Source organism: Chrysoperla carnea, chromosome 3 (genome assembly GCF_905475395.1).
Source record: "Chrysoperla carnea chromosome 3, inChrCarn1.1, whole genome shotgun sequence".
NCBI lineage: Eukaryota > Metazoa > Arthropoda > Insecta > Neuroptera > Chrysopidae > Chrysoperla > Chrysoperla carnea.
In genome coordinates, this window is record NC_058339.1 from 7,793,189 (window position 1) to 7,816,696 (window position 23,508).

A 23,508-nucleotide genomic window follows, 5' to 3' on the forward strand; every position below is an offset into this window, starting at 1 on the left:
GGTCAATTTAAAATGCATTTTAATTATGCTAATTGTATATTTTTAATTTCTTATAAATCAGACTAGCTAACAAAATTTTCTGATTATCTAACGAATCGAATGCAGAAAACCGCATTCAAATCACACTTACTACTTAAATTTTTCGAACTTTATCGAATCATTTTTTGTGCTTCGTTTCTTCGTCTACGACTTTGTATACTGGGTGTAAAAAGGATAATATTCTAGATAGGTCTATCGTCTTCTACTCAAACCAAAAATCAAAAGTATGCAAAAAATTGTTACTACCTCATGCTTACTTTCCCAAAATTTGTTTACTTGATCCGAAAAAAGTTTCGTAGATTGAGTTAAAATTTTTCTTTTTAGGATTTTGATATTTTTTTGAGTTTAAATTAATTTTTGCACAATAGAGCAAATTTATATACGCGGATATTATTATTAAGATAACTGACGACCGACAAAAAAAATTACAAATATAAACTTTGTTAAAGTAATTTTTTTTATTTATCTCATGCATGTCATTTGAACCTCATAAAAATATTAAATGAATTGATATAGAAATGAGTAATTCTCCCAATTTAAAGTTGTTATAGTTACTTGTTCATTGATATAATTCGTTGTAAATTTGCGTCTCAATACAAATTTAACCTTGATTTAACCAATGTTTCTCTATGTTAGTTTAAAAACCTTTATATGAGTGGAATTATGCCAAATCGATGTGTTATGTATATTTGTTACTAACAATAATATACACAATGTTTTCTTAAGGTTGATCGGACATTAGAGGCGATGTATGTTTAAAAATTTAACGTTGTTCGAATATTGCTGCAATGTATGTATAAAAATCGGAATTCCACAAAGTAAAGCTCGACACAATCAAAAATGAACAATATTTGCTATAAATATTCAAATTATAAAACAAAACGAAAAGGTCCTCGCACAAATTATATGTTATCTTCATTTCGGTCAAACTTTTTCAAATTTTGGGAAATGATAGTTGAAGTCATTCTTAAGAAAAGTTCCTATGGCCACAAGTTATGAAAATGACAGGATTTCTTGTTATAGCTAAATTAAAGTTGGAAAATGTACTCATTTGTATAATATATACCTATGTGAATATAGGCAAATACGTATACAGATATGTATAACTACATGCATAAGTATGGCTTTTAATGTAAGGGTGTTGTTTTTTAATTCTTGTTTTTTTTTTAAGTATATGTAACGATTCAAAGAAGAAGCAGAATTAAGTTCAGTGGATCAATAATATGAAGTGTTAAGATCAATATTTTCAGCTACATGATTTTAGACAGTTAAATTACAATAATTTTTTATATAAATGAGTACATTTTCCAACTTTAATTTAGCGATAACTTGAAATCCTATCATTTTCATGACTTGTGATCATGAGAACTTTTATTCAGAATGGCTTAAACTATCATTCCCCAAAATTTGAAAAAGTTTGACCGACATGCAGATTACATCTAATTTGTGCGAGGTACTTTACCACTTTAATCTACACAACAACTTAACAACGTCATTTTTATTAAAGCCCTTTTCTTTGCATACAATTGTTTACACAAACTCAATACAAAATAATCTTTAAATTAAAATACTTTTCTATAGTTGAATACGATTCAGATTAAAGCATACATCTCTTTCTTCTATATCTCTACACTCTACAGAAATAATAATATTTTTGTTGTGAGATGAAAATAAGAGAATATTCTCGAAGGTTATTTACAAGGGTAGTAATAACAACCCTTATTTTTTGTTACAAGGTTATTCACATAAAATGCTCGTTTTAAATAACACACATTCAAACGAAAACTGATTATAGCCATATTATTGTATTTTGCAAAAAACTTACTTGAAGGCTTTACCAGTTTTTTCAATAAAAAAAAAGCTGAGTTATCACAGAAATTGAATTGAACTTAGCCCAAGATTTTTTAAAAATGTTTACCTATTGAGAAAAGTAGGAAAGCTTCTTTTTTTTTACAATTAAAAGTAATTTTTTCCAGAAAGAATAACTTTTAAAATATCATGGACAAAAATTTTAATAAAAAGTGCTTTTTAAGGGACAAGTTTTTAATGGACTAAAAAGTAGAAAATAATTCTATCTATGAGTCACTTATACACGCATATTTGTAAAAGTTTGAGGCGCTCCGATTCTTAAATATTTTAAATTGAGTGCTTCCAGCTTTTATACAAATAATCGTGTATAGATAGCTTCCTGTAATAGTGTCCCATTTTTGAACGCATAGCTAAAAACTTCAGAACCCAACTAACTCTATAGTCGACAAGCTCAACTCAATCAATTCGTAATTACATCAAAATACGAGTTATCAATATCAGATGTGTTTGTGATTTATATTTCGGGATCTATTTTTTCCGATCCAAAATGTGGAAAGTCATCTGGGGATCTATCATTGTTTACATCATCATGGCATGGGCGCGTTTATGTTACTTTTTATAATTCTCAACGTTGATGTTTCACTATTAATATCTTAGGTTACTCAAATAAATCGATCACTAAATTTACTCTAGAAAATTTAAAATGCATTAAACTACTTTGATTTTTATAATTTTCAATTCTAATTGTTTAGAATAATATCAACTAATTATATTGATAACACGTTTGTGATATATTTATGTATAACTGATTGATTTCGACACGGATTGTGTTTCTTAATTTTGTATTATTAAAAATATTATTTCGAAATTATTATTATTTTAATATATAATTAATTTATTTAAAAAATAAATAAACAAGTAGTTTTAGCTTTTATATAACTTAAATATTTAATCATGTAGATCAATCTATATAATATTAGTTATTCGCTCCGTGCGTGAGTTTCGTTTCCATGGTAACGATACACTACTTTAATTATATAATTGTATGGATTGCATTTAAGACTTACATTGAAAATTTAATATTATTGTCTCACAAATTTAAATAATTATGATAATTTACATTTGAAAAATAATATTTGTGAAATTTGATTTCTTATTTTCACAATTTTTAATGCATTAAGTTTAATTAATTCGTGTTTTACAATAATTTTAATTTGACATTTCTATAACATTAACATGTAAAGAACTGCAAATTAGTAATAACAGCCCCTTTAACGCCAAAATTTTTCACTGGAAGCGCTGGCATCGATTTTATTGTCCCTACCATGACTACGCACACAACGAATAGCAAGCTTCATCAGATATTAACATTCTCGCTTTGGAAATTTTGTTTTCGATAATAGACCGTCGACCAGAAAGAAGCGAAATTTCTATTATTCTTAGCTTGATTGATAAAAGTAAGTTTGGAAATAAAGAAAACTTTCAATGCATCTTTGTCATTAATGGAAAGAAAAAAATTTTTATTTTTAACTCGAATTATATATTAAAATCATCGTCTATTCCAAGCATGGGCGAGTTATTTTAAGTCGAAGTCAATATTGTCCTAACTTTATTGTGCGTCTCTTTACCCAAGCCCGCATTGCTCATAGAGGTAGAAGCGAGGCGGGTATACGACTCTTCTACCCATCTCAGTTTCTCTAATAGTAATGAGATAGGTAGAAAAAGTGTTGTCTCTATCTTACTCGAACTTTTTGTCACCGGTTAGGTTGTCGCGGTCTTACTCGTATTTTAGTTACAGAAGCCTGAGAGACTCCTCTAAGTAACATTTGCCCATGCCTCTACTCTAATGTTCTAATTCTAATCATCTTAAAGTTATGTTACCAGATGTTAAAATTTTTATAATTTGGGTTAAAAAACAAAAATACAAGCTTGTATTTTTGTTATACCTATATTCGCTAAACTAAAAACAGAGAACAACTTGTAGAGATAACAAACTTGATACCTCTACAAGATTTTCAAATAAAAACTTCAAAAGATAAATCTACCTGATTGTAACCAAACAATACATCTGTAAGTTGAACACCTGGGCATGTGTAGGAAGTCTCTAATTTCATTTCAATTATTGTATTGTGTGCAAGTATAGTTAAAAATTATAACACTAAAGCAAAACCTATGAATTATACACTCTCTGTGTCATTAAAATCGCACTAGTTTAAAACATTCGAAGTGATATTACATGTGATAAGTACACATAAAATATTTTAACTGGTGCAATTTTAATGAAATCGAATATATGTGTAACTATGTTTGTTTGAATGGAATCATTTTTTGTTTCAATTGATAACTATTTTGTAAAAAATACAATTGTAAATATAATACTTGGGCTACGTTGAACATATAAAAGCAAAAAAACAAATGAAATTAATATATTATTTTTAAATGTTACGCTGTTTTAATTTAACCTTGAAAAATAAATTAATATTATAAATCCAATGTTCCAAAATTTTGATTGATAACATCAAAAATCATATTTCTCATTTTATAATTTACATTATCGATTTCATTATACATGAGAAAATAAAATTTACAACGATTTAAAAATCGTACAGTATAAAAACCGCGGGAGATTATCTCTTATCAAATTTCGAAATAATACGGTTTACATGAAATGGACAATGTTTTTACGTAATATTGTTACGAGCTTAATAAAACGAATTTATTAAAATTGACCATAACTATCATTTATAATCAACATTAAAAACATTTCTGTTGAGAAATTGGGAATTAGTGTAAAAATTTTGCAAAAATTTATTTTTGATGTCGAAATAGATTTATGAATTATTCATAATACAATGTTTGAATAAGTTTTTCGTATCTCGGTTGTAATAAAACGGTTTTGATTTTAATAATAAATGTAATTGTTAATTCTAGTAGTCTACCGTAGAATAAAAAAAATGAGGCCCCAAGGCCGTATGACGAGCCGCTCAATTTCTGCAAGTTATTTTTTGATTGATTATCTACAAAAGGAGCTATTAGCCATAATATATTAAAATAGATCACCCTGTATATACAGTAGAACCTCGATAACTTAAACCTCGGTAACATAAAAACCTGTTACTTCAAAAAATACTATGTTCCCTTCCCATCAGAGCCCAAAACCTCTATAACTTAAAATACACAACCTCTATAACTTAAATAAATAATCTCTGTATAGGCCCTCAGTAACTACATAGAAACATGTACATACCTCTATATTAACTAGGGTACATAGAAACATGTACATACCTCTATATTAACCTTTACCTAACATAGACCCTTGATAACTTAAAACCTCTATAACTTAAAATATTTTGTGTTTCCCTTGGACTTTAACTTATCGAGGTTCTACTGTATTTTCATTAAAAATTTGTCTCAATAACTGTACATAAGAAATATTTTTTATGATCGATAAAGATAACAATATGGCACTTTTTTTGCCGCTACAGAGCGCGTGCAGTTCCAATTTTAAACAATGGTTAATTGCCGGCTTTTGAATTACACCTAGTACAAATTTAATGAGTTTTTTTAATCCTGAGAAAAAGATCCATGTGTTTTAGGGGATCCATATTTATAAAATAGTCGATATATCGATAGTTATTATTTTCATACTTACGTCATCTAAATATGTTCGCCATATTTTTTGTACCAAATTTATACATTAATATCATTTTTACTTTTCTCTTCAACTTTAATTTAACGAGGTTTTGCTATATACAAAGTTATTATATTTTTATGCGCACGTGGTAGCATCAACATATGCTTAAGATATTTCTCGAAAGTTCCAATAAGAAAATGATAAAATATTAATAACAAAATAATAAAAACATTTTCATAAAACACAACAAAGTTTTTCCTATCGAATGATTTCTTGTAATCCTTCTTCTCAACACGAACAAAAATAATAAATATTGTATATCATAAAACAACCAAGTTTACGGAACGAAAATAAATAATTTTTAATTAATAAGTAGATTATAACTCTTTTTTAAACAAAATAGTAAAGCGTATAGCAATTAAAACAATAATTACATTATATAATTAACATATTTTAACTTATAATTGTAAAATAAACTAAATATTATATCTGTTAATATATAAAACGTTTTTAAACCAGAAACCGGTTTTTAAAATGTAGCTTTCAAATAAATTTTTTTAATTTTAAGCCATATTTTTTATCCGAAATAACTTCCCCATATGGTTTAAAATATAAATAACGTAAAAATAAGGAACATACCATTGCCAAAAAAAAAAAAACGAATATTCCAGAAAAAATAAAACCCAATATCACAAAAAAAAGTAATACACAAAACACAATCACTACAATAAAATAAAACAATGTTTTGGCTAAATTAATAAATTAAAAAAATATAAAAACAAAACTATTTTTAAAAAATTATTTAGAACAGTGCTTCTGAACAAGTTCACTATTTGCAGTAATCTGACCACGTGGATTAAATAGAACAAGTTGCCGGTTTTAGGAGTCTATGTACGCCACGCTGTCGTTCAACATCAACATTCTCACAGAGTTGTAATACCAACACCAAGTATATAAAAATATTAATGTATTGCGCATGTTCTGATATTTATTATAAACTGTGTATATGTAAGATATGTGAGTGTTTTGTAAAGGTAAAATGAATATTATAAATTCAAAAAATATTAATGAATTCCATTCTCTGTTCTCTGCATCCGACTGACTCTATATGTGTTGTAGATATAAATGTATAAATATTATTTAATACTTATTGGTAAAATTATACAGAATGTTTTCGTTTAAATATTGTATTTGGTTAAAGTGAACAGCAGCTTTTATGAACGGAAATGCAATATAAATATAACCAATTTTATAATTTATTTCTTTTACGCTTAATTACAAATAATACTTTATTGTTTGTATAAAAAAAAGTTAATTATTTGCGCTTCCACCAAATATTTATTATAATCACATATACTTCTTCCCATTACCTCCACCATGACTAAAAGTTCTATTTCGTACCGTATTTTTGAGTTAATTTTTGATATCACTGATATACAAAAAGTATACTAGACATTAATATGTATTTCGAAAGGCAAGCACAATATTATTTTCGAATCTGTTCACCGTAGAAATCTTGTCTATCTTATTTCAGACAAAATTGTGGAAAATCCGATCAAAATTTTTATTCCATGTAAATATGAAATATATCAAGGTTAAGTAGTATGAAATATATAATTTTAGTCCCTAATTAGTCCATTTCCGGTTGTCTGAGTGTCCGCCAGTCATCAAGATAACTCAAACACTCATAGTCCAGGAGCTGTCGATCTAAAAAGTTCCCTCATACGTGCATATATTTTTTTTAAAGAAAATAGATAGTTTAAAACTATAGGAATTCGAAACGGTAGGTTTGCGTGGTTTTGCAAAGCCGAAAAAATGTTAAAAAAAATTAATTATTAAAAAAATCGATAAATGTTTGTCTCTCATGTTGTGAAATGGTTTGCCTAAAGTATATTCTACAGAAAATTTAATTATCTTTCAGAAAAAATTTACGCAAACCAATTTTTTTATCCGGGAGAGTCAGGCAAGCCTTTTAAAGTGTGTGATGAGGGAGGAAATTTCTCCCTCATTACGTAACATGATTTTTTTATTTTTATTTTGTTCCTTGCAGTGTCTACTTTAAGATTATCTTGGTTTGCGGGCTCAGAAACGGCCGGAAATGTCCAGCAAACCAGCTTAAAGTTCATTTACTCTGAACTCATTTGATTTGATACATTTTTTCACAAACATCACTGTTTACCAGTGAGGTCGTAAATTAGGTCAGAACATTATATAGTATGTATACATGTATTTATTGTATCAAGTATACATGTATTGTATATATTTTAAATTTATACGTTACAAACCAAATTATATGATGTATACGTTTGTTTATAGCATATATTACTTTGTGTGTAAGAGTGGCTACCTTTCTTTACTTACATGACGAAAGAAAACAAACAATTACGTAATCAACACTGTGTATACATGGTATTTCAAAACTTAACTCAGTCAATTGTTATTTTCTATTGTTGTATTCAAAAGGACGAAGAAGAAGATGGTTGAAATCGTGAGAAACAAAAATTTGTAGTATGTATTTCCGTTAGTATTTTAGCAATAAAATGGAAATACATATTCATCGTTTCTTTCTAAAATTTATATATCGTCTTATTAACAAATAAATTAATTCAATAAGCAAATGCCAAGTTTAATAAATTAATTGGTCTTAACAAAATCAGCTTGGAAAAATAGGATATGTAAATTTACTTAAACTACCCCAAATTCTTCAAGTGTAAATTTTTAATAGAAACGTAAAATTTATTGCTCATTAGCATTCACCTGTTAAAACGGAATGTAAATATATCACACGGTATAAATCTTTGAAAAGGCCTTAAAAACAACTTTTACAATGTAAGTAAGTTATATAACCGAAACATTAATATATTAAGAATGTTTCGAATTCTTTAAAGAATGTATAAATGTTTTTAAATCGAATTTTTAATTATTTATTTTATTTTATATTAACAACCTAATGTTTTATTGAAAAATAATGAGAATAATTATAATTTAAAATTATGAAAAATTACTAACAATTTTATTGATGTATAAATAAAATTATAATCTAGATTTAAGTCAATACTCCACTCAGATGGTGGCATTTAGCCTCAAATGTAGTGGTTTTGACTTTTTCTTTAGTAGGCAAATAATTTAAAATTTTAAATAATTTATAGTAATTATTGAAACTTTTGTGGTAAAAATCGAAACATACTCTGATAACATTGCTGTCTAGTGTTTTTTTTTAGTGATTTACTATCGCCTGTTTAGTGTGCTTAAAAATTGAAAAGTTGGCAACACTGCTCAAATGCCTGTATTATTTAAACATTAGCATTAATCAATCAGAAATCAGTATTTTGTATATCGTCTTTATGAACGTACACCAATAAGCATCAATTTTGAAATAAAAATTTTTACTAACAACATATTCCTGGACGGCCCTAGAACACGTTTCAAGCATGTTTAGCTTTAGAATGCATACGTATAAACTGGGAGTTCTCCCTTATGGTTTTTGTACCTTAACATAGTCACCCGAGCTACAATAATGCAGCTCGGGCAGATATTTTTAATTTATGGTTCAAAATGATGCTCATAAATGGCGCAGTGAAATAAGAGCACATACTACATTAACTACTTAAAAACAGAGTGACTATATTCTATACATAAAAGAATCGAATAATATCTTAAATTCAACTGGTTTCATTTCAATCCAAATTTCAAACTACTTCAATCGAAAGTTCTATGTACAGAGGCAGAGTAAACTAAATTAATGGCAAAATAAAAAAGTAGTATGTGTACAATAAAAAGAACTTTTAACAAAAAGAAAACCGACTTCTATAATGTAGTTAAAATTATTGTTATTTTTGGAGTCGGTGTCAGCCAAAGAAACAATTCTGACAGTGCTTTGCTACATTAGCTTAACTGACACCGACTCCAAAAATAACAATAATTTTAACTACATTATATTATCGTTATTTTTTTACTTTTTAGTGCACTTTAAATTGTTTTGGAAAAGTTTTTCTTTTGAAGCCGGTTTTCTTTTTGTTAAAGTTTTTTTTTATTTTCATCGAAATCGGTTGGCGTGATTTTGAGTTATTCGTCCTCTTGTCGTGCATACTTAATGCAAATTTAAGACTTTTATGATTTTTTCATGGATGCCGTTATCAGAACTCGATCAAAATTAAATGGGACCACACAGGAAACACTAGCTTTCAAATAGATACAGAATTATCAAAATCGGTTCACTTAGTCGAAAGTTCTGAGGTAACAAACATTTAAAAAAAATACAGTCGAATTGAAAACCTCCTCCGTTTTTGTTTGAAGTCGGTTAAAAAAAGGACAACGTATACGAAAGAAACATGTACGTTACTATAGTGACAGATTATATTTAACGATTCATTTCAATTTTCTCCATGTGAAGGTACCACGTTGTTGTTTTTGTTGAAAGGAAGAAAACTTAAGAAATAGTTGCAATATTATGAAAAAATTATCAAATATATAACAAATTTTAATAAGCGGTCAAGGTTTGTGTAATCTTCTTTGATTCAAAACTTTAAAACTATAAAAAAATATTACCAATTTATTTTTTTGTAAAATTTTTAAAAATTTCGCTAACATATGACCTTGTTATATAAATTTGTATTTATTTTCATTTGAAGGACAGAAATTTCACCTTATCTACATTTATACCAAAATAATGATTTTGGCAAAGTTTGTAAATTGATTATATATAAAACTTTACTGAGGTTATCATCACTCAAAATATCAAATGACATTTTTAATCCAAAAAAAAAATTTTTAGGCAATAATATGTGGCGTTTAATTTGTTTTTGTATGCACCTATACCAAATAAGGAAATTTTTGACCTAAAATTAGGGTTCTGCGCCAAAATAATAAAATCGGTGAAATTGTGAACAAAAGGTGGATAAGTGACAAATGTAGTAAAGGTTATAACATCATAATTTTCCAATTTAAAAAAATATTTCAGTACTTTTTAAACCTGGAAAACACAGATAAAAATAAGTGAAAACAAACAATTGACTGAGTTAATTGTTGAAATACCATGCATAGTCAGTGTTGATTTCTTTATCACATTACACATACAAACATGTGACACATACATAACAGATAATCAAATATAGTACATATTATAAAATTTCCGCCTAATTGGCGCCCTCACGGGTAAACAGTAATGTTTACGAAAAAATGTTTCAAACAAAAGTTGTTTAATTTTTGATAAGGAACATTTTTTACATTCAAACTTTTGTTCTATCTCTAACGGTTTACAAGATGGGTCCTACGGACCCAAGACCCAATTGACCTATGATGCTCATTTACGAACTTGACCTCACTTTTTACTTCCTGAGTACGCTGTAAAAATTTCAGCTCGATATCTTTTTTCGTTTTTGAGTTATCGTGTCCACAGACGGACGGACAGACGGACAGCCGGAAATGGACTAATTAGGTGATTTTATGAACACCTATGACAAAATTTTTTTCGTAGCATCATTATTTTTAAGCCTTACAAACTTGGGACTAAACTTAATATACTATGCATATTTCATATATACATGGTATAATAGTCCTAGAGACTAAAGAATTTCTTTCGGGGCGATAAGCCCAAGATACGTGAAAGAGAACATACCACTCACAAGAAGTTTCAAAGATAAAAAAAGTTTGGAATCTGGTCGCACCGAAGCCGCTCATGAAATATTAACTCAATGCTTATTATTATCCCAAAATATGGTCTCCCAAACAATAAATTAACAAGATGATTGTGTAGAAAATTATTCATGGTCACTCGGTTTATGGTTTTTTTTAAGTAAATAAATAAAACAATAAAATCGACAGGTATTCAATTGTAAATTGTATGTGTTAGATATTTGATATACAGTATTACATAACAAGTTCGAATATATATGATAGGCAATGTTTGACTTGCTTACTTACTTGGCTTAATTAACAAAATCAAGGATATAGATTGTTTTGAAGTAGAATGGTAATCGTATTTCCAAAAACACTGAAGCATGTATGAGTTTTACACAAAATAGGAGTCATTACCATATTAGATAGATGTAACAATTTTTAAATCGATAGCATTAACTACTTTTAGAAACATTAAATGCATTTTCTTAATGCTAGAAAAACGAATTGTGTTGTGGGATACCCGGTAGGAACTATGTTCCTTTCGTTATAAATTATGTATTATTAAATAACAAGCACAATGAAGAAATAATTATTTTTAATTTATTTATTTAAGGACGCTTTTTAACATATAGATTTCTTATTATTTTTATAAAAATGTAAACAAATCAATTTTATAATCATGTTTTTAAAATTTTATATGAAACACCATCTACGAACAATAATCAGAAGTTACCGAAGATCAGAATCAATTAATTGTACGGTTTTAATTATTAATACATATGTGTCGTTTTTTTGTTACACTTTATTTCGTTACCATCGAGATAATATATAATTATTACACAAACAAATGGTACGATTTTTTTTGGTCTCGCCTCTAGACTTTTCGTTTTCGAAATATACGGTTTCGATTACGTCTATTCACTCCATATCGGAAACAGCTGGTTGGATACTCGAATGTACATTCCCATGAAAAGTACATTGTATTTCATCTGTGAAGTTTCCTTTCAAGGGCAACATCAAAGGCTCCCAACTTGTAAGACTCTTTCTTATTTTGGAAAAAAAAAATGCAATATTGACAACCATCAGTCCCAAATAGACCCACGAGAGACGGGCGAATTTCTCTAATATCGGTTCCTATTTCACACTTGTGCAGTCTTCTCGCTAATCCAAGTCTCATTCATCCAGATTTGACTATATTTGGAACATTAATTTTTACTCCTTAAGTTGGAACTTTAGTAGCCAATTATATTGCACAACGTTGAGTATTATTAAAGTTTCGCAAATTCATTTTTTGATCATGAACAAAAAAATATACAATTTCAAATTCTAAATCATTTTACTATTGAAAAAATAATAATAATTACACCTTCGGGATTGTAGAAGGTCGAATAATACTACCCTAAAACCTAAAAGCGAATTTCTTATAAATTCGAGGCTTGCAAAAACTCTTTTTTAGAGAAAGTATAGATAGGATTGCTGTTGTATATGTTAAATCGCATTTTTAAATAAAACAAGGTCTTGTACAAATTTAAATATACAACAGCACAAATATTATTTGCAAATTAAAATTAATAACTGTAGCGAATAAATAATTGTCGACTTTTGATTTGGTGATATCAATGGAGTTGTCAATACAATATTGTGTGATAAGAACGAAGAATTTATGATATTTTAATTGTTTTTATCAGAATTAACAATTATTTATAATTTTAAATAAAACATTGATATATTTAAATAAATAAAATGCCAGCTTGGAAGAATTTTTTAAAAATTGCTTACATACAAAAATTACTTAGAACTAATTAAACTTTCTCTTTATCCAAAAATAATTTACAAAAAAAACTTAAATGCGAAATAAAAATTAAATTTGAACTTGGGTTGATGAACAGATTGTAAATAACATTTTGCAATGTTTATTATTATTATTTACCTTATTAACCAAATACCATGAATGAAAAATTGACACGAAAATTGTCAACAACGTTCATATTAAATTTAACTATTATAGGATGTTAATTCAAAAATAATTTAATAATATAATAAATATCGAATCAAATAAATTATGGATTTAATAAATAATATGAAACCAATATGTGAAATTAAGAGAATGTTAGATCACCGGTTTGATATAAATTTATTAAAGTATAACAGAGTAATAAATAAATATTAAACTTACTTTAAATATAGAAAGATTATTTTCACTGATGCAATATAAACAAAAAATTACACAAATTTCACAAAAATGACCACTTTAACATATAAATAATAGCGAATTTTTAAAAAAATATGCGGCTTTCCACGTGCTCACAATGTTTTCGTCGCTACCAAAAACCAATATGGCCGGTAGAGGCAGCCACATGCGCAATTATTTGCACTCAGTAGATACACTGTGATCACACAACCTTTTTCGGTTGAAACATAAGTGAAGTTTAATTTTATAATACACAAAAATATATGTGGCTAGTGACACCTTTAACTTAAATATGGAAGTATTTTGATTGAAATAATCAACAAAATTGAACGTATCCATTTATAATCAACATAAACGTAGCCATTTTAATATTTTTTATCGTAGTATTTATTTAATATTGAACGCAGCCAAAATCCGGCTATTATTATGAAATGCATGTGATTATTTTGGAATACCTACTGATTAAATTAAACACCATTAAACAATGTTTGCCAGTCACATAGCCCCATCCCCCATTAAACATAAAATGCATGACAAATGTGTAACACTTTTTCATTCAAAAAAAAATCTTCTGGCTAGTTTTAGAATAATCTGTTCTAAAAATTAAAAACAGAACATTCACGTAAACGACATTACAATTTTTAGTTAAAATTTTCTAGAAAATTCGTTGAATTGTAGGAAATAGTGTCAAATTAATTAGTATTTCACATTTTTAGTGATTGGTCAATCATTTTATTTTTGCAAGGGGTTTGCTCAGGGCGTAATAAGTTAGTTTTGTTTTCTTATTGGCTCTTGGATCCGTAAGAACCATCATGTAAACCATTAGAGATAGAACAAAAGTTTAAATGTAAAAAATGTTGCTTATAAAAAAAATAAACAACTTTTGTTTGAAACATTTTTTTTGTCAACATCACTGTTCACCCTTGAGGGCGCAAATTGAGATAAAACTATGGTGTCCATTTTCTACAAACCTATTAAAAGTTGAAAATTTGCAGATAGCTTCAACTAGTGATCTTTTAATAGATTCTCAGAAAACGAAATTTAATTCTAGATAATACTTTCGAAAACCAAAGAATTGTCGGCTGAAAGACCACCGTTATTGTGCTGGTTTCTAGAAATTCATCTAATTTGAAAAAAATAATGCCAGCACTGACATTCACCATTTTCTATACATGGTGTCTCAACAGTTAGCTCAGTCAATTGTTTTTTTTTTTTCAATTATTTATGATGATTGAATTTGAATATTTTTATTGGCCTTCGTTTCTGTTGATATGCTTTTTTTGCCATAGTGCTATCTGCCATTAAGTTTCTTAACTAACATTAAAGTATACAGCACATTTATAGAACAGCTTTTAAGAATACTGTGCAGTTTTTAATATTGTCTCATAGATGGCAGTATACAAATATTCTAAACTAAAAAAGTATTTAATTTTTGATGTCCATGAGATTTGTTAAGAATTTAATTCGTTATACAAAATTTAAAAGTAAAAAATTTTTATTTTATAAGTAGATTTAATTACATACACAGAAAACTAAACATGCAAATAAATTAAAACTTTTTATTTTATAATAGGGATAATATTTTCGGTTCTACTGTGAAATGTCCCCAATTTGAGCTAGGTTCAAGTTTCTAAGGGCTAAAGCATTGCATCTTAGCGGTTCGCAAGTTTACAGATATGCAATTTCATTGCCATCACTAAATATACTTTGAATAATTTATAATAAATTGTTGTTCCATATTTCATTAGCGTCTGATCCCTAGACTAGACTAGATGATACTAAGAATTTCAATAAAACATTATAAATAGATTTTTGATTAACAAAGTTTCCAAAACTCACAAAAAATTCTTAGTTCATCGGGCTTTTTATTATTATTTTATCAAAGTGAAAAAATGATGAATCATTTTGAATAATATTGGTTGGTAATAACTTAATAAGATTACAAAACATTGTATTCTTAAAGCTCCTAAAAGTGTGTAATAAAAAGAACAGAAAACGTTATAAATAAATTTTTAGTTGATAGTAAAAGTGCTATTTTATTTGAAACATAATGTTTTCATTGGTTATATCCATTACTTCATTGATGGAACACTCCACGTGTATTGAAGGTCGTGAATTTCCCGGGTGTTTCAAGGTTATAAGGACTTTCAACCTTCACATTTTCCATTTATACGTAGGCGAAGTACAAGGGTTTATAAAAATTTATTTATAACAAATAGAATTTGAAAGAAACAAGTTGAATTGCCAACATTTTATTGGTGGCTTGATAATTGCAATTCTTCACTTCCCTCGATGGGTTCAAACCGCATAATTATGATAGTTTAAACCACATAACTATGTGGTAGAAATTTTGCGTCTTCAAAAAAAATAATACTATGGCTGATTTTTGAGTTGAGCATAATTCAGCCATAACAAAAAACATGCAGAAAACCCGACTAAAGGGCTCCCGAAAAGTAGGAATTCTTATCAAGCGCGAATTCAGCCCTTCAAAAAAATTATGGGTTGGTGATCGATATTCAAGTCTTTGACACCAATATTTGGTTCAGGTAGTAAAACTCCCAACTGAAGTTGATCGAGTATGTGTGGATCTGCCACTGAAATCGACCTGAAATAAAGTAATATTATCAGAATACTTCGAAAAAAATCGATTTGATCGATAATAGGTAAAGATGAATTTTTTTATTTTACAGAGCCCTGAGTGTACGCATAGTTTTTTTAAAAGTAATATCTTTGTTGTTTAGGCAACTTCATTATTAGAAACGTACATATAATGCCTATGTCGTTGTAACACGGGCTGATGACCTTGCTCTACTGCAGAACACGACTATATTCGTTTTATATTTTCGTAAATATTCGGTGTTTGTGTTCATGAACTTAATGAAATACAGAATAGAGGCTTTGATGAGATGGGAATTTTCGCGTTCCACATCACATTTGAAATAAGTCTATAATGGAAATTGGATTGAGAATGATTATAAATGTTTACAAAAAGAAATCAACTCAACATTGAGAGCTTTGTCGGAGTAAATTAATTCATTTTAATAAACTATTAAAAGACGGGGAATGCAACGAAACAAGCTCATTACAGGGTGGACCATTTTAATCTTTTATAGCTTATTAGGACAGTAAATACCTAGAAAAATACCTAAAATTTTCAAATATTTCTCCCCTTAAAAAAAATCTTTTTTGTCTTCTATTGTCATAAAAACTTGGATTTAAGCTAATTTTGACCCGGCGAAAACGATGGCGTCGATTAAAATGCGTTCAAATTTATAGTTTTGAAAATATCAGCCCCATAGTGGTGAAACTCGAATTCAGAAAAATTGGCTAACGTGATATGTTGAAATATATATTAGTCGGGCATTCAAATGAATGTGATTTTTGTAATATTTGGGTCAAAATGACCTTAGGAAATGATTTTTATGATTATCGGAAACTAAAAATTGTTTTGGTTTTTTCACATTTTTCCAAAGGGGTACCCCTTAAAAAAATCGAAAAATTTCGAAAAATCTTTTTTGTCTCCTATTGTTATAAAAACGTGGATTTAAGCTAATTTTGACCCGGCGAAAACGATGTGATCACTTAAAATACACTCAAATTCATAGTTTTCAAAATATCAGCTCCAAAGTGGTGAAACTCGAATTCAGAAAAATTGGCTTTACGATATTTCGAAAAATATATGTCGGGCATTCAAATGAATGTGATTTTTGTAATATTTGGGTAAAAATGACCTCAGGAAATGATTTTTATGACTTTTTTTTAAATGTAAAGATACAGCAAAGATATTACAAAAAATATATTAGGATGTTAAACCTACCGCCACTGTGATTATTTCTGTGGTGTAGCTGTAATAAGCAGAATGTAATAAAAACTAAATATTAAAATTTTACTTATATTTATTCATCAATTTGACCATGAACTTCACACTAAATATCTATATTTAAAACATTATGCTTAGTCGCGGAAACGAAGCACTGAAGTTCGAAAATTTGAACAGTAAGACGGATTTGAATACAGTTTTCTGCATTTGATTCGTTATAGAGCGTCACGAAATTTTGTGACCCCGATTCTGTCACGGTATTCGTGTTCAGCGACCCCAAACCACCAGGGTAACGAGATTGGACCGATTTTATAATGAACTTCCTCAAATCTCCAGGAGATGACGGGGATAACGTTTATCTTGGACACCAGATTCGTTCGAGATCAATTCTGGCGAGATATTCGTGTTAGAATTACAAGTTTGCAATAATCATTTTCATCACTATTAACCGAATTTTGAATTTAGTATGTTTACGGTTAAACAAAATGTTCTGACGCTCTAACGAATCGAATACAGAAAACCGCATACAAATCCGTCTCTACTGTTCAAATTTTTCGAACTTGGCTATTTTTAGTGTTTTGTTTCTGCGACTTACTGACAATTAAATTGTTGAATGCGTGTGTGTGTGTGGGTATTTGTAAAAGCCTAAAAATATAACTTTTAAAAATATTATTCTTTTGTTTATAAAACTTGATACATTCAGTAAAAATGTTTAAAAATTATATTAGCTGGACAGGCACTAATTATTATTATAAAATTACTGAACAATTTCATTATAAAATCACTGAGAAACTCGTAAAAATATTAATAGTGAGCTTAAATTTTATTACTTTAAATTATTTTGTTTATCATAATTTTATTTCTTTAGTTAGTACAGTCAAAAATATAACAGACTAGCTGACCCGGTGAACTTCGTATCACCTGCAACTTTTTTTTTTACAACTTTTGGTTCGTAATTATGTCAACCTTTAGACTCATAATTTATTAATGTCAAAAATTAACACTGGTTGTCTTATCTACGGTTAAAATGGTATTAGGTTATTAAATGAAACTTGTTGGTCATTTTAACATGTTTTATGTGTTTTATTAACACAACAAAATATAATCAATACATAACAAAACATAATAAAAATATCAATTCAATTTAAAGCTTTTTGATAAACTACGTTTTTAGTTTGGTTTTTCGGAGCATAAATATATAAAGACGATGGCTTTCCTACACGTGAACACGCGACATATAGTTGTCCATGCGAGAAGCATGGAAATTCTAAATTAATCCCGCAAACTTCCAACGACTGGCCTTGCGATTTGTTTATGATCATCGCAAAGGCCAGGCGCACGGGTATGTTAATAAACATACACAATAAAAAACAATATAGGGATAAACACAAATAAAACAAAAGTAATGACAAACATTCTTCTTGAGTTTCTTCTTGAAATTTTTGGTTATGTTTTACAAACTGAATATAGATAAATAGTTTAACTTCGCAGTATACTTGTACGTATCTTCCTATATATTGAACAATTTTGGTACACTCTTGCAACTTTGAGGATCAAGCGTAACAATAGCGATTCCGATACAAAATTAATAAATTTTGATTTCTTTAGTTTAATTTTTGGGTTTTTTTAAATTTAGTTTAGTTTAATTTTGAAAATCGGTCCAGCCGTTTTTGAGTTTTAGCGAGACTAACGCACAGCAATTTATTTTTATATATACAGATCAAAAAATTGAAAAAAAAACCCAACACAACCCACACCCACACCCACACCCACACCCACACCCACACCCACACCCACACCCACACCCACACCCACACCCACATCCACACCCACACCCACATCCACATCAACATCAACACCCACACCCACACCCACACCAACACCCACACCAACACCCACACCAACACCCACACCCACACCCACACCCACACCCACACCCACACCCACACCCACACCCACACCCACACCCACACCCACACTCACACCCCAACCCACACCCACGCCCACGCCCACACCCACACCCACACCAACACCCACACTGAGGTAATTTTGACCCGAAAATTACAAAAATCGTGTTTATTTGACCATTAAATGAGTAATTTTCGAGATATTTTATGAATCTGACTGTAGAGCCAACATTTTCATTCCGTTCAGTCTCTGAAATTATTCCGCATTGAATTTAATTATTCCGAAATTGTCCTTTTCATTTCAATTACGATTCATTACTGTTTCGGACACACAGTAATAAGTTGGACAAAGACCCAAGATATTTGTTATTCATTTTATTACATTAGTTTTTTAAGAAACTGTCCGAAACAAAAGGTAATCAATTTTTAAAATGAAAATGATTTTTTTTCTAAACCGTCCCTGAACTATAGCGAACAAAACAAACAAAAAATTTTGAAAATCGGTCCAGCCGTTTTTGAGTTTTAGCGAGACTAACGCACAGCAATTTTTAAAGAAAATGAAATAAATCACGCACTTTTTGCTAAAACTTGAAGTGTGAAATATGATTCGTAAACCACGAATTAGTTGCACAAAGGTTACTGTTTGTTAATTAAAAATAAAATGTTAATACAAAAAAAGTTGTGTTAAAAAATTAATAAATAGGCAACTTGTATAACGTATGTATTATACATGTATAATAGTTTTTCGATTATTCGACAGACACTCACATAACATATACGTAGTACAAGTTGCCTATTTATTAATTTTTTTAATCAAATTTTTCATGCACCTCTCTGTTAATTACTAATTAACTAACTCATGATTCACGAATTATATTTGACATCTAAGAAACATATTTCACCACGTTTTAGCAAAAAAGTAAGCAATTTATTTAATCAATTAGCGAATATATGATTCATACTTGCTCAGGTAAGTTAATTTATCAGGAAAGTTTCTTTTTTCCTTTCTTTCCGATTTTAATCTAACTAATATGAAATTACCTCAGTTTTTTAAGAAGGTATCTAGTTAGCCACCTGCCACCTGGGTAATTTTAATTTCGAATTAAGTTTTTATAATGAAGGTGCGTTAAAAGTAAGAATCCGCCACTGAGATGCAAGCATGTTAAAATAGTCGACAGGTATTATAAATGTTGGTTTTTTTATCAGATTCGATTTTATCATTGGGCACGTTTGTAAAATCAATTTTTATAAATTGAGACAAATATCATGTAAGAAAGACATTTATCATTTTCTTGTATGGTGACATAGTTACAATATATTATAGTTTACCTTACCTTACATAGTTATTGGATACGTGTAGGAGCAACACTTAACTCATGTGTTCACGCCACACATTGTACAGTGAATGCCATTTATAACTCTCTTTAATCTCTTAAGGACGTTCTCAAAAAATCACATTTTCTCATGCATGACCTTTATAAGTTGGTAAATTTCTTAATACCCATTACGGCGTTAAATTTATAGTTTTGAGCTGCTAAAGTTTGCGTTTTAACATGTAAATCCTCAGGCCCGTAACTAGAGAGTGGCAAAGAAGGTACCCGCCACAGGTGCAACGGAAATAGAGGCGCAATAAAAAAGTATGTTTTATACGTAAAAAAAAGTAGTAAAGAATCATGTAAAAGGCGCTCATTAATTTACAATATTATAAATATCATAATTTGGTGATAGAGCAAAATTATATTTTTATAATTTTGATGACGTCATAAAGTTAAAAAATTCGATTTTTTTGATAACACAGGCGAAATTGATCCAATCTTATTGGAATTTTTTTTGAAATCCACTAATTTTGGGTTATTCTTTTCAGCTGTGATGTCAATTTTTCGCTAGGTATCACTAATGTGGCTAATTCCGGGACCAGGCCTCCACATTCTTGAAAACTTTCAGAGATAGGTTAATCTTGATCACAAATTTAAAAACTATGTCAAATTTAGTAGGATTACATGCTTGATTTACCAAAATTGGATAAAATTTAAATGTAATAGAGCAAAAATAAATTTTTTGGTTTTTGATGACGTCATAAAGTTAAAAAATTCGATTTTTTTTATATCACAGGCAAATTTTATCCGATCTTATTGGAATTTGTTTTGAAATCCACTAATTTTGGGTCATTCTTTTCAGCTGTGATGTTATTTTTTCGCTAGCTATCAATTATGTACTTCATTCCAGGACCAGGACTCCACATTTTTGAAACCTATTAGAAATAGGTTAGTTTTGATCACAAATTTGAAAAGTATATAAGTTTTGGTTTTACCCCTCAACCAGCAAACAAACCAGAACGATAACATGCGATAAGGAATATTTCCAATAAAATAGTTACAAACTGCTGGAGAAATAAATGACTTTTTAAAGTGCAATAAGGAATAGTTCCATTAAAATAGATTCAAACTGCTGGTGAAGTGAATGACTTTTTATTCGACTTTAACTGTATATATTTTCGCTATATTATAGTGATAGGATGAATCTGAATTTATATTATACACACAGATTATAGTTCATATAATGGGTGGTAAGCATACATAACACATATTACGAACATTTCAAAGATGACAAGCAAGAAGAACGAACGAACATTGATAGAGAAGAAGAAAACTTCTATACTTGTAAGTTGTAACCCATGGTTGGTTTGTATTATATTACATTTGAGAATATTCATATAATAATACATATAATAATATACAACACAATCTGCTTGCTCAATGCGTTCGTTAACATCACGGCCAAGGTTACTGGAATAATTGAAACATGTTATTACATACACCGCGATTACAAATACATGTATAATGATGTATGTATGTATTATTTTTACCAAAAAAATATATTCATAATTATTTATAAATACAATTCACGTATCCATACATTTTTATTTTATGTTATTTTTTTTAAGTTAAGGCGTGTTTCTAAAATTAAGCATTGTTAGTTGTAAGTAATTAACAAAAATCAATATTATACCATGTATATGAAATATATACAAGGTATATTAAGTTTATTCCCAAGTTTGTAACGCTTGAAAATATTGATGCTTCGAACAAAATTTATGTATAGGTGGTCATAAATTCATCTAATTAGTCCATTTTCGGTGGTCAGTCTGTCTATTTGTCTGTCCGTCGGACAGACACGACCGTCTGACAACACGATAACTCAAAAACGAAAGGAAATATTCATATTAAGGACGTAAAAAGTGAGGTCGAGTTCGTAAATGAGCAACATATAGGTCAAAGTCTTGTGTCGGTAGGACCCATCTTTTAAGCCGTTGTTGGAGATAGAACAAAAGTTTAAATGAAAAAAAAAGTTCCTTATAAAAACATAAACAACTTTTGTTTGAAACATTTTTTCGTAAACATCACTGTCTTCCTGCGAGGGTGCAAATTGTATGGTATGTATTATGTGGGAATATCGGTTATGTATGTGTGGCATGTATATATGCGTATTAATGTGACAGTGTAATCAACACTGTCTATACATGGTATTTCAACAATTAACTCAGTCAATTGTTTGTTTTCACTTGTTCTATTATGAATTCAGTGCCGGTTCTATACTTCCAACAAATTAGATTATGATTGATATGATTTACTAAAGTTTTGGAGGCAGCAATGACACCCACTTATGCCAAGTTTAAGCTTTTTACAAGTAGAATAAAAATTTTCATTCGGAAAAAAGGGTTATTTTGGATAAGTCAACGATTTTCCACGTTTTTGCAAAACTTTATAAAACTATCCATTTAAATTTTAACAACTCATTTGAAACTAACATAGATTGGGTTGGTTTTGGGGATGAACATGGAAAAAACTACCCTTTTCATCTATATATGCTAGAAAGACACAGCGGGGGCAAGTGGGTTTAAGGAAAGCATGTGGTGGATTTGTCTTTAAAGTTGGCTTTTAGTATACTGCGAGTGGTATATAAAGAGGATAAGTGAGGATAAGGTACATTTTCTAAATGAATCAATGATTCTTTGAATGAATCAATGATTCATTCAAAGAATTATTTAATAAGACAATGATGAATTTTGAATAAATTTATTAGCTACTGACTGGTTTAGAGATTAGTTTAAAATCTAGTCGAGTTAGCTAAGGAACTAATCGTCACTCTCACTGGTTTCTATAAAAAATTCAAATAGCTAAACAAGTTCATGTTATAAATGGGTAGCTATTAGCTATGTAATATAATATATTATAATAATATATAAGCATATTTATATATAGCGAATCGCGTTAATATAATATAAATAATATTTATATACTTACAATGCTGGTACTCTTTGGTGTGTATGTAATAACTAAGTGAATTGAACTTCTGATGAAGGACAATGACTTGCACACGCACCATCGTGTACAACTTTCATTCAAGTTCAAGGGCATATAACGTATATGAGGTATGTATGTATGTACACATTATTATATTATACATATAGTGCGGTTCTAATGTAATG

At 28.9% G+C, this 23,508-nt stretch overlaps 1 protein-coding gene across 2 annotated transcripts in view; it reads right to left on the reverse strand.

Moving 5' to 3' along the window:
* The window catches only part of LOC123294541 (KH domain-containing protein akap-1), a 43,994-nt gene extending 30,500 nt beyond the window's left edge, over positions 1-13,494 (reverse strand). For both annotated transcript variants that reach the window (XM_044875603.1, XM_044875602.1), the window contains exon 1: positions 13,278-13,494. The gene's annotated coding sequence lies outside the window, so the exon portion shown is untranslated. The remainder of the gene's footprint in view (positions 1-13,277) is intronic.
* Positions 13,495-23,508: the final 10,014 nt, after the last annotated feature.